This window comes from Chlorocebus sabaeus, chromosome 10, assembly GCF_047675955.1.
Source record: "Chlorocebus sabaeus isolate Y175 chromosome 10, mChlSab1.0.hap1, whole genome shotgun sequence".
NCBI classification, from domain to species: Eukaryota; Metazoa; Chordata; class Mammalia; order Primates; family Cercopithecidae; genus Chlorocebus; species Chlorocebus sabaeus.
In genome coordinates, this window is record NC_132913.1 from 96,603,435 (window position 1) to 96,620,359 (window position 16,925).

Genomic DNA, 16,925 nt, shown 5'->3' on the forward strand with positions numbered 1-16,925 from the left:
TTTCTCTACTCATTTTCATTCTTTTTTTCTCTCCTCTGTCTAGATGTTTTCAAATGATGTATGTCTTCAGATTTGCTTGTTCTTTCTTCTATTTGATCAAGTCTGCTGTTGAAGCCCTATATTGTATTTTTTTATTTCTGTCACTGTATTCTTCAGCTCCAGAATTTCTGTTTAGTTCTTTTTTATCATTTCTATTTCATTGTAGAACTTATTTTGTTCATGTATTGGTTTACTTTATGTTCCTGGTTTACTTTATGTCTGTCTGTGTTCTCTCACTGCTCACAGAGTTTCTTTAAAACAATTATTTATACTTATTTGCCCAGCAATTTACAAATATCCATTTATTTGGTTTGGTTACTGGAGAGTTATTGGGTGACTATGGTGGTACCATGTTTTCCTAGTTTTTCATGTTCCTTATAGCCTTGTGTTGTCTTCACATTTGAAGAAGCAGTTATCCCTTCCAAACTTCACAAATTGGCGTTGGTAGGAAAACATTTCTTTTGTGGGCATGTGGGGTGAAGTGTGTGGTTGTTCTACATCCAGATATGTATTCAGTAATGCACAGGGACACAAGTTGTAAAGGCATATATGAGGGAGCTGTCTCGGGGGTGGGGCACAGAGGTTAAGTCTGGTGGGTGTGTGTGTATACATGCAGCTACAGTGAATGCCTAGTCTACTGAGCATGCTGGAGCATGTGCCATGGAGGTGGCAGGCACATAATCAGGTCTGGTGGGCACTGGGCAAAGCTACAATGAGCACGTGGTACAATGGGTGCATATGCTTAGCTTCAGCAGGTGTCTGGTCCCTTGGTCATATGTGCACAACTGTAGTGCAGACATGGTCCAGTAGACACCTGAGCATGCAAGTGGCGGCACCATTAAGTGACAGGAACTGTGCAAAGGCACATGCTTTATGGCAGGTTCCTATTCTCAGGCATGAGCATGTGCAGCCTGGCGTTGGCTGCAACTCCAGCAACTCTGAGTCCAGTGTGGGAAGGGGGGTACTTGGCATCTGTGGGGTCAGTGACACAGCAGCTGGGGTCCATGTCAGAGACCGCAGAAGTCCTTTGCAATGGTAGTTAGGGCCACTGGAATTCTTGGTGTCAATGGCTGCTGAAGTCCACCCACTCTCCCTGTTCCCCCATGAGGGAACCAGTGACCAAGGGGATTCCTTGTGGCACTGTGCCAGTCTGGGGGATGGGGCAACACATAAAAAATGCTTCCTACCCCTTTCTATTAGTGATTCGTGGTCTCTGCACTCCTATGGATTGCTGCTGCCCCCTAACTGCCTCAGGGCTTCTCCCAGAGCTATCCTTTTCCACAAATATTTGATTTTATCATTGTTTTTGTTTAGGGGTCAGAGTTGGGATCACCCAGTTTGCTATCTTGCTGACATCACTTCCCAAGCAGTTTTTACTTTGAATCTTTTTCTGTATCTGTATCCTCTGCCTGCTATGGTCTCCAGATAGCTTCTTGTCTAGCAATAATATAACCTTCAAATCTGCTCAAATATCACCTTCTGACCACCCCATTTCATACTGCAATCTATTTCCAATTGCCTCCCCTACCCCAGCACTGCTTGGCACCATTATTCAAACCTACTTTTCCTTTCTTTAACCCATAGCAATTCCCTCTTTATAATATATTCTAAATTATTTATTTACTGTATTTATTGTTTGTAGCCTTTCCTACCCAGTACACATTAGCTCTATAAGGACAGAAGCTTTTGTTTTGGTCATTGATAATTCACTTGTTTATTGAGCAATGCCTAGTGAATGATAATGGAACCAAGGAATATAGCTATTTGTTAAGGTACTATGGTACTGAATAGAGACTTGAACTGGGATAGTTCATTAGAGTCAGTTGTGTTAGAATATGTGTTCTTCATGGAACCATATTCATAGTGGGATATTGGCTAGTTGACACATACATCTACCATCTCCTGTATCTCAAATAGACTGTCTAATAGAGATTTATCTATACACCAATAAATTTTAAATAAAAGTACCCAACTCATGACAATTGTGTATCACCCACTTTACAAATCCTGATGCAAAGCAAGAGAATTAGGTGATTAAACTACATGAGTCATCTATTCTTATCTTCTTATCTGTGAAGATGTCCCTTTGCACTCTCTGATGTCTTTCTATTCCAGGAGTCATTTGACTTTTCACATTTTCCCCATTTCTCCCCTTTCTTTTGCTTTTAATACAAACTTCACTAAAACTAATAAAATAATTTTAATAAAATGAAGAGATGTTTAAAAAATCAAATCAGAAAAAACAAAAAATGTTTGATGTTATGGTTTAAATTTTATATAAAATACTTAATTTTACATTATTCTTTTTTAATTTATTAACATTTATTTATTTTTTTAACTTTTATTTTAAGCTCAGGGTTATATGTGCAGGTTTGTCACATAGTTCAACTTGTGACATAGGGGTTTGATGTACAGATTATTTCCTTACCCAGTATTAAGCCTAGTACCCAATTATTTGTTTTTCCTGATCCTCTCCCTCCTCCCACCCTCCACTCTCCGACAAGTCCTAGTGTGTGTTGTTCCCCTCTATGTGTCCATGTATTCTCATTATTTAGCTCCCACTTATAAGTGAGAACAGGCAGTATTTGGTTTTCCATTCCTGCATTAGTTTGCCAAGGATAATGGCCTCCAGCTCCATCCATGTGCCTGCAAAAGACATGATCTCGTTCTTTTTTATGGCTAGTATTCCATGGTGTACATGTACCACATTTTGCTTTTTCCATTCTATCATTCGTGGGCATTTAGGTTGATTCCATGTCTTTGCTATTGTGAATAGTGTTGCAATGAACATATGCATGCATGTGTCCTTAATATGTGTCCTTATATTCCCAAAGGAATATAAATCATTCTACTATAATTCTACATTATTCTTTTTTTGTTTATATCTACAATGTAGGAATGTTTTAAATGTCTGGACTAGTACTTATATGATGGATTTATGTATGTTTGTATATATAATTGTGTGTGTTTGAAGATAACTTATTTCATTTTAGTATATACTTATTTTGATTTCAAATATATCTGTTATAGAAATCGGGAAAATAAAGAAAAGTATAAATAAAAGTCACAAAATCCCACCATTGAGAGACAATCATTGTTTACATTGTTATTGTATATCTCTCAATTGTTTAAAAATATTTTACTAATTCATTTTATCAAAAAATTATATTTTATATGTTCAAAATTTATATGTACATTCTATTCTATTTATATTTTGTATATTCTAATTTATTGCTGAAATTATACAATATATGTCTTATTTCTATTTTTAGACAGATTTAATGTTTACATCAGTCCTTTACCATGGTTTCCCTATAACTGATGTGGTAAGCAGAATAACTCCTGAAGATATTCACATTCTAATCCCCAGAACCTGTGAACATGTTACATTATGTTCGAGAACTTCCCAGATGTGATTAAGAATATTGAAATGGAAAAATTATCCTGGATTATCTGGGTGGATCCAATTTAAATCACCAGGGTCTTTATATGTGACAGAGGAAGCTAATAATGTAAAAGTCAGAGACAGATTTGAAAATACTATGGTGTTGGATTTGAAAAGAAGTGGCCATGAGTCAAGGAATGTTGTCAGTCTCTAGGGTCTGGAAAAGGCAAGCAAACTGCTTTTTCCCTAGACCCTCCAGAAGTCCCACTGATACCCTGATTTTAGTACAGTGACACTCGTTTTGGACTCCTGAACTCCAAAACTAGATGATTTTTTAAAAAATTGTGCTGTTGTAAGTCTCCAAGTTTATGTAATTTGTTATAGCAGCAATATGAAACTAATATATCTGAGTTCTTTGTTCTGATTTATTTCTTGAATATTTGGATCTGATCAAGTAGGATTTCAAGAGTGCTGTGTCCCTGAATTGGTGTTTCAGAACGTACATCTTCACCTTTATGGTAAGAGTATATAAAGGCATCATGTTGCTCAGATCTTTTATTGCTCCACTATCTTCTGACAATATCTTTTTCAATGGAGAAATTTTTTCTCCTTTGTACATGACTATGTTTTCCTGCCTGGATATTTTAAGATTTTTTTCTTCATTATTGAATTTTAATGAGCTTTACAGGATTATCTCTTTGTGTTAATTTTTCGTAACAATATTTTTACTGTGAAACCTAAAGTTCTTTTCATCTACAGATTCACATATTATTTTGGGAAAGGTTTCTTCCAATATATGTTATGATAATTATTCTTTATGTTTTTGTTATGCACATAAGGAAAATTACTTAGGTTTATGCTGGATACTCTTTATCTTTCAAACCTATAATGTTTATCATTTATATTTTGTACTAGATCTTTACCTGTTTGGATTGCAAAATTTCCTCAGTTCTTTCTACTATCACCCTGACTATAATTGCGCTATAGTCTAATTTTCCCTATGGCTTGTAACATTGCTTTGCCTCTGGAATACTTTACATATTATCCCTCCCCACAGAAATAATCCAGTTTGCTTTTCATTTCTTTTGTTATCTTCTAATCATTTCTTTGAACTTCACTACACCTTTGTTGAGCTTTAACAGATGCTTTGTTTGGTCAACATTTCATGTGGAACTATAGAGAATAGTTCCTCCAACAGTTCATGTGGAACTACTGGTCAAATATCTTCCCTGTCAGTTAATTCTCCTTGTGATGAATTTTCTTCTCCTGACTTTTTCTCAAGTTTATTCAAAAACGATTTCATGGATTCTATCCACAGGTATACCTCGTTTTATGGTTCTTGCCTTATTGAACTTCACAGATACTATGTTTTTTTACAAATTGAAGGTCCATGACAACCTTGCATGAAGCAAGTGTACTGACTCCATTTTTCCAACAGCATGTGCTCGCTTCATGTCTCGAGAGTGTCACATTTTGATAATTCTCATATTTCAAACTTTATTATTATTATTAATTATGTCAGTTACGGTGATCTGTGATCAGTGATCTTTGATGTTACTATTGTACTTTTTATGAGATGCCATGAACCATACCCATATAAAATGGCAAACTTAACTGAGAAATATTGTGCACGTTCTGAGTGCTCCAGTGACCAGCCTCATCTCTCTCCCTCTGCTCAAGCCTCCCTACTTGCTGAGACACAACAATATTGAAATTAGGCCAAAGAATAACTTCACAATAGTTTCTAAGTGTTCAAGTGAAAGCAAGAGTCCCATAGCTCTTACTTTAAATCAGAAGCTAGAAATGATTAAGATTAGTGACAAAGGCCTGTCAAAAGCCCTGATAGGTCTAAAACTAGGCCTCTTGCAACAAACAGCCAAGGTGTAAATGCAAAAGAAAGGTTCTGGAAGGAAATTAAAAGTGCTACTCCAGTGAACACACAAGTGATGATAAAGCCATGCAGTCTTCTTACTGATATGGAGAAAGTTTTAGTAGCCTGCATAGAAGATCAAACACGCCACAATATCCCCTTAAGCCAAAGCCTAATCCAGACCAAGGTCCTAATTCTCTTCAATTATATAAAGCTGTGAGAGGTGAGGAAGCTGCATAAGAAAAGGTGGAAAGTAGCAGACATTGGTTCAAAGTGAAGCAGCAAGTGCTGATGTAGAAACAACAAATTATGCAGAAGATCTAGCTAAGATCATTGAAGAAGGTGGCTACACTAAATGACAGATTTTCAATGTAGATGAAACAACCTTCTATTGGAAGAAGATGCCATCTAGGACTTTCATAGCTAAAGAGGGGAAGTCAGTGCCTGGCTTTAAAGCTTCAAAAGACAGGCTGACTCTCATATTAAGGGCTAATGCAGTTGGCAACTTTAACATGAAGCCAGCGCTAAATCTACCCTGCCTGTGCTCCCTAAATGAAGAACAAAGTCTGAATGATAGCACGTCTGTTTACAGCATGGTTTACTGAATATTTTAAGCCCACTTTTGAGACCTACTGCTCAGAACAAAAGATTTCTTTCAAAAGATTACTGCTGATTGACAATGCACTTGATCACCCAAGAGCCCTGATCTCAGAGATATACAACGAAAGCAATATTATTTTTATGCCTGACAACACCACTGCATCCTGTAGCCCATGGATCAAGGAGTAATTTTGGCTTTCAAGTTTTGTTATTTAAGAAATACATTTTGTAATGCCATAGCTGCCATAGATTGCAATTCCTCTGATGGGTCTAGACAAAGTAAATTGAAAATCTTCTGAAAGAGATTTACCATTTCTAGATGCCATTTAAGAATATGTGTGATCATGAGAGGAGGTTAAAATACCAACATTATCTGGAATTTGGAAGAAGTTGATTCCAACCCTCATGGATGACTTTGAGGAATTCAGGGTTCCAATGGAAGAAGTCACTGAAGAGGTGGTGGAAACAGCAAGAGAAATAGAATTAGAAATGGAGTCTGAAGATGTGACTGAATTGTTGCAATCTCATGATATAACTTTAATGAGTAAAGAGTTACTTCTTATGGATGAGCAAAGAAAATGGTTTTTTGAGATGGAATTTACTCATGATGAAGATTCTAGGAACAATGTTGAAATGATAAAAAAGAATTTTGAATATTACATAAATTCAGTTGATAAAGCAGTGGCAGGGTTTGAGTGGATTCACTCCAATTCTGAAAGAAGTTCTACTGTGGGTAAAATGCTATTAAACAAAATTACATGTGTCAGAGAAATCTTTTGTGAAAGGAAGAGTCAACCAATGCAAATTTCACTGTTGTATTATTTTAAGAAATTGTCATAGCCACTCCAACCTTCAGCAACCACCACCCTGATTAGTCAGCACCCATAAACATTGAGGCAAAGTTCTCACTAGCAAAAAAGATTATGACTCACTGAAGGCGAGATGATTGTTAGCATTTTTTAGCAATAACGTATTTTTAAATGAAGGTATGTACATTTTTTACATGTAAGACTATTGCACACTTAGACTAGTTAGTATAGTATAAACATAACTTTTTTTTGCACTGAGAAACAAACAAAAAAAAACATGCCACTCACTTTATTGCAATATTTGCTTTATCGTGTGGCGTGTATCTGGGCCTGCAGTATCTCTCAGATATGCATGCGTTTCTTTTTTTTCTTTTTCTTTTTTCTTTTTTTTTTTTTTTGAGACAGAGTCTCACTCTTGTTGCCCAGCTGGAGTGCAATGGTGGGATCTCGGCTTACCACAACCTCCACCTCCCCGGTTCAAGCATTCTCCTGCCTCAGCCTCCCGAGTAGCCGGGATTACAGGCATGCACCACCACGCCCAGCTAATTTTGTATTTTTAGTTGATATGGGGTTTCTCCATGTTGTTCAGGCTGGTCTCAAACTCCCGACCTCAGGTAATCTGCCCGCCTCAGCCTCCCAAAGTGCTGAGATTACAGGTGTGAGCCACCGCGCCTGGTCAATATGCCTGTAGTTCTTACAGATTTCTCTCTTACCTGGGAAGCATGTATCCTTTCAGTGTTCTGGGTTCACACTAGTCACAGAGAAAAACTCTGAGGCCACAGGTCCTCAGAGGCTCCATCAGTTAATCATTACCTTCCCCTTTCTTCAGAGGGTTTACCCTGATAATTTTCCCACAACTGGATATTGAGTAGGATGCCAGATATGTAAGTAGGATACAACAGAACTTGTGTCCACATAGTTTCCCTGCAAATCTATATTTTTGCAGTTTAGATAAGTCTCTTAAAAAACATTCTGCACTTCTCTTCTGGTAATATCATACTCTAGTTTTTTTCAGTACACTAGCGAAAATTATTCTTTTTTACTCATATATTATGTCTCAACAAAATGTAAACACCTTGAATTTTACTTGTGGTCAATGCAGTTACATGTTGTATAATCTTTGAACGTGGGAGATTTAAGTAGCTATCTAGGGGGTAAGGAATTACTTGTTATCAACTCTATTTCTGAACTGGGTGTAAACATATGCCTATATAGGTCAGTTTTGGTTTTGTTTTGTTTTGTTTTTCAGACGGAATCTCGCTCTGTTGCCCAGGCTGGAGTGCAGTGCCAGATCTCAGCTCACTGCAAGCTCCGCCTCCCGGGTTCATGCCATTCTCCCACCTTAGCCTCCTGAGTAGCTGGGACTACAGGTGCCCGCCACCACGCCCGGCTAATTTTTTGTATTTTTTTTTTCTTTTTAAATAGATACAGGGTTTCACAGTGTAAGGCAGGATGGTCTCAATCTCCTGACTTCATGATCCCCCACCTCCGCCTCCCAAAGTGCTGGGATTACAGGCATGAGCCACTGCGCCCGGCTCGGTGAGTTTTTAATACGGCAGTCCCTCCTTATTCACAGTTTCTTTCTGTAGTTTATGTTACTTGGGGTCAACCACAGTCTGGAAACAGGTTAGTCCATTACAATAAGATATTTTGAATAACTGGGCATGATGGTGGGCACCTGTAATCTCAGCTTCTTGGGAGGGGAAGTTGAGGCAGAAGAATCATTTGAACCCAGGAGGTGGAGGCTGCAATGAGCTAAGATCACGCCTTTGCACTCCAGCCTGGGTGACAAGGTGAGACCCCATCTCAAAAAAAAAAAGATATTTTGAGAGAGATGAAGACCAAATAACTTTTATTTTTATAACTTATTCAACTTTTATTATTTTTATAACTTTTATTAAAGTATATTGTTATAATTGTTCTATTTTAGTATTAGTTACTGTTAATGTCTTACTGTGTCAAATTTTTAAATCAAACTTTATCATAGATATACATATAAGAAAAAACATAGTATATATAGGTACTATCCACAGTTTCAAGCATCCACTGGTGATCTTGAAACATATGCAGAAAAAGGAGAAACTTCTGTATTTTACCAGGCATTTTACAACCTGTTAATGTGAAAGAACTTAACCAAAGTGGGTCACTGGAGATTAAGTTCTTACTAAATTCCAATACTGATCAGCAGTTACTAATTGGCACATACTGGGGTTTTAAAAAAATATTATTAAGTATCTAAGATACATTAAGCTAGTATTTAGTAAACTTCCACCATATCTCAGGCACTATGATGGACATTTTGAAAGTATCAGTTAATAAATAAGTTAAAATCTTTGCCTTTATGAAAGCAGGGTTGTGACAAGCATGAATACACTTGCATGACCTGAGAGTGACTGTCTCCTTAAATTTTGCAACCCAGATGCCTTGCTGGCCTTACCCTAGGACAGTCATATGACATGAACCTTATGATGTAGTGGGAAAATTGCAACAAACAAGATTAGTGAGTAAACCATTTTAGATGTTGCTAAATTATTTTGGATAAAATAAAGAAGGAAAATGGGATAGTAACTTTTTTAGTGTTTAGGGAAAGGGAAAGAGTTGCACTTTTAGTTAAGGATGTCTAGGGATATTCTCTTCAAGATGGTGGATGTTGAGTATGACTGATGGAAGAGACATAGTGAATTATATGGAGACTTGAGGGAGGAATTCTAGCCAAAGGAACAAGTAAAAAGGCCTTGGGTAAAAGCTTACCTATTATTCTAGAACAACAGAAAGGAGGCCAGTATGGTTGGAGTGGAGTGAGCAAAGAAGAAAGCTGTAGGAAATCAGTGATAAGACTGGGCCCAGATCAATAGGAAAATTAAACCACTATGAGGACTTTGGTTTACATTCTGCATGCTATGGAAAAGCACTAGAGAGTTTTGATTTGAGAATTGTCACGGATAAACATATTTTAGCAACACTACTCTGCTGCTATCTAGAGAAAAGACATTAGTGTTGCAAGGTCCAAGTGGTGAGGTCAAAAGTCTACTGCAAAAACACAGGAAATGAATGCATGATAGATATATTTTGTATGTAATACTACAGAATTTGCTGTGGGTTTGAATGGAGGGAGAAAGAGAAATTGTGACATTAAGGATGACAACTTTTTTGCCTTAGCAACTAGAACATTGTTGTCCCATATTGAAAGGTGAAGACTGTTCTGGTTAGGAAATGGTAGGTTCAAGATGTGTGTTAGACATCTAAATGAAGATGTTAAGTAGTCAATTTTCCCTCTAAGAATCAAGAGTTCAAGAGGGAAGCTCACGTTGGAAATATAAGTTTGACAGTCATCAGCATGTAGATAGTATTTAGATTCATAGCATCAAAGAAGTGAGACTAAATAGAAAATAAAAGAAATCTTGGATTTACTTCTTTGGTTTCTCCAATGTATAGAGGCAGGGAGATGAGGGAATGTCAGCAGAGGAGACTGAGAATAGATGGAGGGAGGAGGAGGGAAGGAAGAGAGCATTATCTTAGAAGCCAAGTGAAGGAGGCATTTCAAAAGTGTGTCAAATGTTGTTTCACCAGATATGCCCCAAATCATATGAGGATACTATGGGCCTTATTAAAACGCAATTCCATTGAAAAAGTAAAGAGGGATATTGCTAAATATTATACTTATTTGTATTTTTACTTTTTGTATTCTGACTTTTGTTCTTCTTGGAATTTTTTTAGCATTTTATTTACTCCTTCACTGGTGCAAGCTGAGGGGATACAAATATGATGATATGTGCTTCCTGCTATTGAGGAATCTGCAGTCTGAATAATGATCTTATGGTCATTGCATTGATCCATCCTATTACTTTGTAGTATAGGTGAGAACAGAGTGAGGCAGAAGGAGAAAAATAAAAAGCATTCATGGCAAGGCTACTATATTGTAAGTGCCCCCAATCTTACCCAGAGAACATTCTCTGAGTTTTATTGACCAGCTGAGTCAAGAGCATCCCATCAGAGGTGGATAACATACTAAATCTCTACTTATGAAATTATTTCCAGTATCCTATTCTCACAAAAAGGCAAGCATCCATCAGAGTTGAAATTCAGGTCTGTAATGTGGATTAGAAAGAAGCTAAAATACTGAGTACTAATATTGCAAAGAGTAATCTTCTAAAACGATTTTGTGGGATTCAACACCGAGTTTTTTTTTTTGTTTGTTTGTTTTGTTTTGTTTTTTTTTTTTAGCTTTTAATTAAACCTTAATTTGGTTGTGACATTTTGATAGATTCAGACAATTTTTCAGCCTTCCCACAGTGATTCGTTATTCTACCCTTTTGACAGTGTGTTCTTCCCACACACAGAATTTCAGGCATGGGGCCTCAGTTGAACAAATATAATGAGTATCACACAACCTTCAATTTTACGTTTAAATACATTTTTAAAATTATTAACTTTGAAATAATAAAAAAGTGAAAAAAATACTTTTCATTATGAAAGACAAGAACTTAAAATATTTCATTTAAGTCTTTGTGAAAAGTAAAACAAGTCGAAGAAAGAAAGAGGGGGGAAAGTGGGTTTAAAAAGAACACTTATTCAAAGAAGTGTTTTTGAATTTCAACTTTTATATTAGATCCGGGGGTACATGTGCAGGTTTGTTACATGGGTATATTGCATGACACTGAGACTCGGGGTACAAATGATTCCATTACCCGGGTGGTAACTATAGTACCCAATAAGTAGTTTTTCAACCGTTTTTCTCCCTCCCCCCCCTCTAGTAGTCTCTAGTGGCTATTGTTCCCATCTTTATGTCCATATGTACTCAGTGTTTAGTTCCCACTTATAAGTAAGAATAGGAGGTATTTGGTTTTCTGTTTCTGCTTTAGTTCCCTTCAGATAATAGCCTCCAGCTGCATCCATGTGGCTGAAAAGAACATGCTTTCATTCTTTTTTATGGCTGTGTAGTATTCCATGGTGTATGTGTACCATATTTTCTTTATCCAGTCCACCATTAACAGGCACCTGGGTTGATTCCATGTTTCTGCTATTGTGAATAGTACTGCAATGAACACACAAGTACATGTGTCTTTTTCAGAGAATGATTTATTATCATTTGGCTATATTCCCAGTAATGGGATTGCTGAGTCAAATGGTAGTTCTGTTTTAAGTTCTTTGAGAAATCTCCAAACTGCTTTCCACAGTGGCTGAACTAACTTACATTCCCACCAATGGTGTATAAGTGTCTCCTTTTCTCTACAGCCTGGCCAGTATGTTGTTTTTTGACTTTTTATTAATAGCCATTCTGACTGGTATGAGATGGTATCTCACCGTGGTTTTGATTTGCATTTCTCTGATCATTAATGATGTGAAACATTTTTTCATGTTTGCTGGACACTTTCATGCCTTCTTTTGAGAAGTGTCTGTTAATGTCATTTGACCACTTTTTAATGTGGTTATGTGTTTTCTGCTTATTGAATTGCTTAAGTTCCTTATAGATAATGGATATTAGACCTTTGTCAGATGCATGATTTGTGAATATTCTCTTTCCTTCTGAAGGGTATCTGTTTAACTCTGTCAATAGTTTATTTTGCTGTGCAGAAGCTTTTTAGTTTAATAAGGTCCCATTTGTCAATTTTTGGTTTTGTTGCAATTGCTTTTTAAGACTTCGTTATAAACTCTCTAAGAACTTTAAATGGTTTTTATATGTCTCTGTTATGGTTTCGTCCACTTCCATTCTAGTCTTGTTTTCTAACTAGTTATCTTCAAGCATGTTTAGAATTCTTTAGAAAGGGGAATATAGTCGTCACCCAACTATTTTCCATTCAGTTTTAGAATGATCCTAGGTCTAGAGAGTGAGAAAAATAGAATAATTTCTTATCCTCTGCATGTTTCTCAGAGAGCTAGTCCACCAGCCATCATATTTCAAGCTACACTTAAGTTATAGGCATGGTGGAATGTGCAGTCTCAAGAGTGATACATGAAATATAAGAATAGCATATGCTATAGTCTGAATGTGTCCCCAAAGTTCATGTGTTGGTGGCCAATGTGAAAGCATTAAGAGATGTGGCCCTTAGGAGGTAAGTCATAAGGGCCTGGCCTTCATGGGAAACACTGGCAAACTTGGAGCGACAGACCTATGCTTTTGAGGGAAGCCACCTGGAAGACATTCAGATGTATGGCAATATTACACCTGACTGGGATCGGTATCTGACCAACCAAAAAAACTCCTATAGTAAAAATGATAGAAAGAACCAGAAGTTTAAGGAAGCTAAGAGGCTCTTCAGTAAATCCTCAGTTACCTCAGCAGCTGCATTAAGTGCATTAGCAAGAATTCAGGACTAGCTCATTTAAAAGAGGGAGCCAGCAGTAGGTATTGGAAATCTACAAAGGATGTACAGCTAACGAAGTACCCTTACATACCAAAGAAATAATTATGCTCTGAACACAACAGCTACCTATGCAGAGCCCTACAGGCCCATACAATACCAAGTGCAAGAGTGCAATTATAACAGGCTTCAGCACGCAGTGCCGGTTGATGATGGTACCACAAGATTCCCATCAATAGACAGCATTTAGAAGGACCCCAGGGAGTTTGCCTGGCATGATCCTGAGTTGCCTAAGGTCATTCACATGCTTCGGCACCAGTTCCCATCTGTTCAGGCAAATGCAGCAACCTATCTGCAGCACCTGTTGCTTGGTGACAACAACGTGAAGATGAGGGTGTGTAGGTTAGGGGGAATCAAGCATCTGGTTGACCTTCTGGCCACAGAGTTTTGGAATTTCAGAAGAATGCCTGTGGTGCCCTTTGAAACATCATTTTTGGCAAGTCTACAGATGAAAATAAAATAGCAATGAAGAATGTTGGTGGGACACCTGCTTTGTTGTGACTGTTGAGAAAATCTATTGATGCAGAAGTAAGGGAGCTTTTCACAGGAGGTCTTTGAAATTTATCCTCATGTGATGCTGTAAAAATGACGATTATTTATGATGCTCTCTCAACCTTAACAAACTCTGTGATCATTCCACATTCTGGATGGAATAACTCTTCATCATGGCCATAAAATTAAATTTCAGACTTCACTAATTCTGTGTAATATGACAGGTTGCCTGAGGAACCTCAGTTCCATGGGGTAAGAAGCTCAGAAGCAAATGCAGTCCTGAGAGGGGCTAGTGGACTCGCTGTTGTATGTGATCTACACGTGTATGAACACATCTGATTATGACAGCAAGATGGTGAAGAATTTCGTGTGCACCCTGAGGAACCTGTCCTATCGGCTGGAACTGGAGGTGTCCCAAGCCCAGTTACTGGGACTGAACAAATGTGATGACTTACTAGAAAAAGTTTCCCAGCAAAGACTCTGAGCCAAGTTGCTGGGGGAAGAAAAAGTAAAAGAGGACTCTGCAAGAAGATCAATGGGATGGAGTTGGTCCTATCCCAGGACTGTCAAAGTCCCCCAAAGGGGTTGAGATGCTGTGGCACCCATCGGTGGTGAAGCTATATCTGACTCTTCTAGCAGAAAGTTCCAACCCAGCCACCTTGGAAGGCTCTGCCAGACCTCTCCAGAACCTCTCTGCTGGCAACTGGAAGTTTGCAGGATACATCCAGGTGGCTGTCCAAAAATAAAAGGGGCTCCCCATCCTTGTGGAACCTCTGAGAATGGATAACGATAGAGTTGTTTCTTCCGTGGCAACTGCCTTGAGGAATATGACACTAGATGTTCGCAACAAGGAGCTCAAAGGCAAATATGCCATACGAGACCTGGTCAACCATCTTCCCTGCAGCAACGGTCCCAGTGTCTTGTCTGATGAGTCCAAGGCAGCCATCTGCTGCGCTCTGCATGAGGTCACCAGCAAAAACATGGAGAACACCAAAGCCCTGGCTGACTCGGGAGACATAGAGAAGCTGGTGAACATAACCAAAGGCAGGGGCAACAGATCATCTCTAAAAGTAGTGAAGGCAGCAGCCCAGGTCTTGAATACATTATGGCAATATCAGGACCACTGGAGCATTTATAAAAATGATGGGTGGAATCAGAACCATTTTATTACACCCGTGTCGACAATGGAGTGAGACTGATTCAAATCACGTCCTTCCTTGTCTACCACCAACCAAAAGACGTCACCCATCGTTCAGTCAGGCTCCAGCAAACCTTCGCCAGTTTACATCAGTTCATATTCCTCACCAGCAAGAGAATTAAATAGACAACTACAGCATCGACAGCCGTATTATAGTCAAGATGACTCCAACAAAATAACTTTGAATCATACAGATTGTATTTGCAGTCTCCTCATAGCCATGAAAACCCTTATTTTGATGACCGAGTTCACTTTCCAGCTTCTACTGATTAGTCAACACAGTGTGGACTGAAATCAATCACAAATTATGTAGACTTTTATTCCATTAAACGAACTTCTTATAGAGCAGAACAGTAGCCAGGGTCCCCAGAATCACAGGTGCAGCATCAAGACGCCCCACAGAGGAACTCTTTCTAACTTTGTTCGGATTGAGGTGAAAAGTCCATCTTGCTAATTTGATGATTGAAATGTGAAAGTGAGTGGAAGGAATGAGTGAAGTGCATTTGTTTTTCTTTTTTAAGGAATTATCAAGGAAGTGATGAAACATTTGGGAGAGGACTTTCTAAGCTCTATTTAGGTGTTACATCTAATTACTTGTAGATTCTGTAGTCTGGTGAAGGTGTGGGTGACGTGACGAGAGGTTTGAGAAATGGGTGAAATGAAATGGGGATGTGTAGGTCTAATCAAATTAAAGATGATTTTTTAATGTGAATAAAGTCGTGTTCTGATAGTTTGTACAGAAAAAATAAAATGATGCCCATGTTTTATTGCTATTAGTAAATGTCAAGATTGTATGCTATTATGTCTTGTAAATTTCTTTTGTTGATATAAATATGGAAATGCCACATTGGTTAAGTGCCATCATTTGAAATGCAGTGTGTCGCTTGAAAAGAGATTTGAAGAAACTGACAACTTCAAAAACAAATGGGAAGCCCAAGGAACTGCGAGCAATTAAAAACAAACTGCAACACCCTTTGTCTCCACTATGCATAGTGTACTTTGGAAGCACAACGACCAGGCTGGTACTGCAGCGCCGTGCCCATTCCTTGCCTCGTTCATAGGACACTTCACTGCCATTTTCTATGCACATGAAAGAAAAATAAATGTGGAAATTAAAAAAAAAAAAAAAAAAAGGAAGGAAGGAAGGAAAGAAAGAGAGAGCCAAGAAGTGGGATGGAAAGTGACACTTCTTCAGACTTCCACAATCAGGAAAATGAGTCCAGCCAGGAGGACCCTGAGGATCTGGATGGATCTGTGCAGGGAATGAAACCTCAGAAGGCTGCTTCCTCTACTTCCTCAGGGAGTCACCACAGCAGCCATAAAAAGTGAAAGAACAAAAAACCAGCATAGGATTGATCTGAGGTTAAACAAAAAACCATGAGCTGACTGTTCGAAGATACATTAGTGCAGAAGTTTCCAGGTTGTAGAGCCCTGCTTCCCTTCTCTGACCTCATAAAGATAAACATCCTTCACCTGAGTTCGTGGCCATCCACCTCTGCTCTCCCAGACTCAGTGCCTGTGACTTCGAGTAATCTGTTCTAAATGTGGTGACAAACAAGTCATTTCCATAATACATTGGATCATTTACTTTATGTCATTTTTAGTAATAGAACTACAGGAAGATCAAGACATATATAACCCCAGCGAGTTGCTAACTGTACATTTCTCCCTTCTTAGCACGAATGTCTCCCCCTAAACTGGCTGGTACCAGCTTCATCTGTGATACACATCAAGAAATGTTCTCTGGTTTTGTTTTATGTTGAAAGAACACAAATTACATTTCAGATGAAGGCTGTAAATATCTGGCATTTTCTTATATTGCTTTGTGTTTTCTTATTTTTCTCTTGTTTTTATCATCTTATTTTCTTTGGGGTCTTTTTGTAATGCCTTTGTACAGCTCATACCTTCCTGCTGACATATCTGATCATCTCTTTCATGTAGTTCCCAATATTCATAACTGAAAATAATCTGGTTTATCATAAGTAAAATGGGAAACTTGGCTCTTTGGTTTTTTGCAAGGGAAGTATTTAGTAATTACCTATCTTAAATCTTTCTGAGTTGGAAGCAGATTCATGTTCAAGGAACAGGAAAAATGGAAAAACACGTTTAAATCAATCATTTTTAAATAGCTATTTTTATTCTTTTGTATAAATAAAATTTCACAGGCTTT

At 37.9% G+C, this 16,925-nt stretch overlaps 2 pseudogenes; both read left to right on the forward strand.

The window, feature by feature from the left end:
- Positions 1–751: 751 nt before the first annotated feature.
- Positions 752–16,720, forward strand: LOC103217744 (uncharacterized; annotated as a pseudogene).
- Positions 13,043–15,172, forward strand: LOC140708534 (plakophilin-4 pseudogene; annotated as a pseudogene).
- Positions 16,721–16,925: the final 205 nt, after the last annotated feature.